We start from the raw sequence: 5,163 nt of genomic DNA on the forward strand, positions 1-5,163 counted from the left end.
TCAAACAAGGAACCGAAACGGAGCCCGCAAAACAGCTCTCGTCCTCAGAGGTGGGCAGGGGGCTGGTGCCCTCTGGGTTAAGCTGGTGAACGGCGAGGATCTCTCCCTGCCGCCAGATGCTGTCGTGTCACGTCTTCACTGCAGGCTCCTGTGTGCAAAATCAGAGGTGGAGGCCTTGCCCTGCCAGCATGTTTGGGTCTACGCGCGTTTGTGCGCGCGCATATCTGAAATCTGCCTTCCAAAATCACAGGGCTCGGCTTTTCCAAACCTTGAGTGGGAGTTGCTCCCCACAGGTCAAAGAGACGATGAAGTCAGAAGTAAGTACTGATAAGTAAGAAATCAGAAGTGTACGTACTGATACCGGCGGAAACTCTGAGCCAGGTGAAGAAAGACGTGAATTTCCCACCCGCTCCCCCTGCCCTGGGCAGAGCCCTTTCCAACAGGAATAAAACACAGATCAACCCAGGCTCCCACAGATCCCCACTGCGCCAGGGAGCCCCGGCGCTGCTGAAAGCCCGTGCTGGTGGCTCAGCCCGTCCCGCTGCCTCACGCCCCAAATCCCTCTGCCAGAGCAGGCCCGCTCTCCGCCTGCCGCCTTTCTGCTCCTCTCTCGCCAGCTGGAGGGCTCTCCTTTCTGGCCGAACACCAGAAAGCCCCGGCCAGTGCCTGGGGTAGGGCCAGCTCCGGCCCCCAGGAAAGGCCATGAGCTCCTTCCCGCCCTTATCTGCTCCCGCAAAAACCTGCCATGCGGTGCCTGCCAAAAGTCTTCCTCCCTGCTCTATTCCCGACTCTCACCGAAGGAGTGAACTGCTCTTAGTGGAGCCCACGTTCGGCCTTGGAAGCTGGAAAACCTCAAGAGCAGCGATTTTAACAGGGTCGGGTGCAGCATTTCTGAGCCCTTAGCCGCTATTTATCCGGCATCTTTCAAGTGTCATCCTTCTTTCCCAGAGCAGCTCATAAATAGGCCCTTCAGAAAAAGGTGTTTTATTTTCAGCATGCTTGAATGAAGAGATTTATTAAAAAGCCTTAGATACCGGAGCCAGAATTTGGCCTGATAATACTAGCTTTATTGTTATCCTAAGGAATAATGATCAAATTGAGGCTTAATACCCAGCCTCGTTCTCATATGAATTCACATGAATCCTAGTGCCTTTCTGTGATAAGTTTAATATCTCCTCCAGACCAAATTCTCATACATTACAGCCATTCCTACCCAGTTGCTCGTTAAAGAAAAAACAAAAAACAACCCCCCCGCCCCCAAACATGCCTAAATTAACAGCACAGACCTTGGGGACCTGCTGTCTAACTCCGACTGGCTCTGCCTGTTGTCAGTTCAGCACATTGGGTAGATGTATACTGCAAGCCTGCAGGATTGGGTCCAAAGCCTGTGTGGGTCGATGTAAAGCTTACCATCCATTTTGAGCGGTTTGGGGTCAGGATGGAGAAGGGAAACATGCATAGGGAGAAGAAGTGAGTCTGCATACAGATCACCACAAATCCACATGTTGTCCCAAGGCTTACCATGATTCCAGTTTGCTGCACTTCCCGTTGGCCTTAATTTAGAGCAGTAACAAAGGTACATCGTTAGTACCACCCCGGCACAACCCTTTTGAGACAAAATATTTCTTTAGGAGTATTCTTTCTTGGCTTAGAAAGATCCTCTTTTTTGTCTTGTTTTGTTTTGAACAAGTGTTTCCCAAAAATATTTCCCAACTGGATCATAAAAAAAAAAAAAAATTGTATTACACTGAAAAGAATAATCAGTCCCTGCTGTTAAGCTCTTATATTCTGAAAACAGAGTTAATGAAACAAATATTGTATAATTAACGAGAGCTTCATAATTTAAGGATCAGACCTTCAGATGGGACTCATCAAATCAGGATAGCATGAAGCTATCAACTCTGGCTGGATCCAACTGCTGAACCTGCAATCCCAAGAAAGATATTTAGGTCAGGAGTTCTCTTTTTAATAAGAAACCTTAGCTTGACACTTGAGAAAACCACTAGGCTGTGGAAACTCTTTGTCCTTAACAAGAGCAAGAGCAGGCGGAGACGTTGCCAAGCTCTTCGCCATCACCCCCTCCCACCAGTTGCAACATTTCTGCCTTCGGAGCACCGTGATTGACAACAGGCTCGACTGCAGTTTCGATCTGCCGCCGAGTCTTCAGGCAGGCACAGCTTCACTGGGTCTCCGGTTTGGTCAGCATACAGACGTACAGTCAGCTCTACCTGTGCGTTCTGGCTCCCTCGCCTCGCTCTGTCAGTGCAAAGACACTATAAATGCATCTTAAGCAGGCAGCACCTATGCCAAGTAGATGTCTATGCCAACGGAAATAAAACACATCCAGGAATCTTTCACAGACTTTCATAGGTAGAGAATTTGTAGTCTGCTATTTGCCTTCATTTGCCTTTTTTTTTTTTTAGGGGGGGGGAATTATGATTGATAACACCAAAGTGTTTATTTCAATATTTCGGCGTGACCCACTGAAATTGATGGCATTTTCATTCCCCAGCAGGGAGAAGGAGTCCTGCTGAACCACTGGGGAGAAGTCTGGTAACACTGTGAGGCAAGAGGATAGTGTTTTGCAGGAGTGTGCCAGCTTCAGTAATATCTGATAGGAAGTGATTAATAAGCTTCTTTCTGGAAGTGTTAACAGTGCTAAAAATTAGCTGAATGTGTTTAATATTTCATTTTCAAAAAATACAATTGAGAGAGATTTTGATGTTCTAATTCAAGAGAAATTTTGGAAAAAATCATTGGCATCCCAGGGAGATAAGAAATCTCTTTTAAAACCCTCTCTAACCTGTATGTAGGCACTGTCTTGTCTTGAAGTAAATAAACATCTTATTGACTTGGGGGGAAAAAAAAAAAGGTTGTGACGTAATTCAGTATTCAGACCTCACTAAAGTTTTGCTTGACTTGGAGAATAGCATTCAGTTTCTATGATCCAAACAATAATAATTCTAGAGGTTAGTATTTGTAGTTAACATGCCTTTGGAGTGCTGCTTTGCTTTTTAAACATAAGCTCCCGATTGCTCATGCAAAAATATACATTTTTATGTCCAAGTGGTTAGTCAAGTGCCTAGGCAATACTGAAAGAATGAATTGGATGACATAAATAGTAATTTCATATTCAAAATCTGGATAATATATTTGTAGTTAGTATAGCATATGTGTAGCTCGTGGTTGCTGTGCAATTCGTAACTCTAAGAAAAAAGAACAATAATTGGATCTGAAAGTCTTTAACAAAAATAGAAGTGAAAGCCTCTTGGCAAAAATGTCAAATCTGCATTAGTTTTGCCTGTTTTGCTAGTACTCTAAAGAGAAAAGTAAAAATTGCATCTTCATCACTGAAGCATTTAGGAAGCTGAAATCTAACTTTTATCAGACAATAATTTTCTCTGAATATTAGTGCAACCAATCAGAATAAAAGTATTTGTACATGCAAAGGAATTGAAAGGAAATAATGCTAGTGTATGATGCACTGGTAGCCAAAGAAAATTTAAACAATCCTGAATTAATATTGCTAGTTTCCTGCAATAACAACTGAGGTAAAAACCAAGGCAAAACTATACCTTCCTCTAGTCCACCTCTGACCATAGCTACATCCCTATTTGCTTTATAGTTGTGTCAAGACCCCGTCCCTTGCTTAACCCACACATGCCTCCTAGTACGTCAGTATGGGGAAAGACCTTTTACCAGCATGGGACTTGGTCTCCTCAGAGAAAAGCTGAATGCCTCGTGCTTTAAGAAATCAGCAATAAAGACACTGGCACTGTAAGCTTGAAGGCTAAAAAAGAAAAGACAAAGCAAAATACTAACAGTCATATGCTATTTTGGAGCCAGATGTGAAGCAAATATTGATATCCATGAGGGACACACAAAAATTTCCTGACAGTACTGAGCTTGCTAATGTTTGGGGTTTTGGGTAGGTCTCTGACATGTAGCTCAAGAGTCAAGTTCAGGAATTCAAGTTAGGCTACTCAAGGCACAAGTAATCTCATAGCTGAGTTTTGTCCATAGTGCTGTTCTGAAACTTCACCGTGAGTCTGGGCTCTAAGGTGTTATCAGGCACTTTTCCAACCATTTCTGAGTACTGAGACCACCTTCTGGGTTTTTTTGGGGGAGCTGTGGGGATCATGGTTAACAAGGCCATCACTGCCATAGAGCAGGTTCCTGTCAGGGGCAAAGCACACTTCATAGTCAGATAGTTTAGCATGAGTGTTAGGGGATTTGGCATGGGGGAAAAATCCTTCAAAACATGCAACCATGGGTTAGGGCTACTCTTTATGACTTCTAGGCATTACCTGAGAGTCATCTGTGGATGAGGGCTGGACCCTTACTTCAAGCTGAGTGCTTTTCCTTTGACAGCTGGCAGGCTGAGCAACTCATTCAACAGCTAGTTAAATCACTTTCTTGCTTCCCAACCTGATTTTTCCTTCAAATGTTGGTTTTGTAGGGAGATTAGAAAGCTTAAATCCAAATTCTGACCTTTATAATGATACAGCTCTCTCTAAGCTCATGTAAAGTTGTACTTAACATATTTGAGGCTTTGACCTAGAGCTCTTATTCAGTCACTTCCAAAAGAGGCCAAATTGAGCCAATCACATGCCCCACAGGAAAGAGAGGAACGCTAGTCGTTCTTTGTGAACGTACAGGAAACTGGCAGGAACGTTGCAGATGCAGCAGTGCCATGGTGGGCTGGCGTTCAAGCACAGCTCGCAGGTTGGAGTGATTTCATGTGATCACAGCTGGTGCAAGGGCTGCCAGGTAATCTGCATCGCAAGCTCCGCAAAGAAATGAGTCAGCAAGAGCAATGGAGACTGAGGCTGCTGGGTCACCCTGGGACAAAACTGCATGCCCAGCCCAGCCCCTACTCCATCTTCCCCCTGGGAAGCCCATTGTCATACCCCATCCAGCAATTGCTCCCAGATCCCTTCTGGCCCCTTGGCTCTCTGAGGTATGTAGCATATGCTTTCCAGCTCTTGGCCATAAGAAGATTTCATGATGTAGCTCAAGAGGGTCAGGATGGTCACCCCTCGCAGGCTGTAAACTGTGCTTTGAGGCTCTGGGCCAGTTCATTAGCTGGCACAAAAGACAGCAGAGCCTTGGGGATTTGATTAGAGCGTCAACAGATGGTCCCCAAATTTAATACATGAGCTT

Source organism: Apteryx mantelli, chromosome Z (assembly GCF_036417845.1).
Source record: "Apteryx mantelli isolate bAptMan1 chromosome Z, bAptMan1.hap1, whole genome shotgun sequence".
Lineage (NCBI taxonomy): Eukaryota > Metazoa > Chordata > Aves > Apterygiformes > Apterygidae > Apteryx > Apteryx mantelli.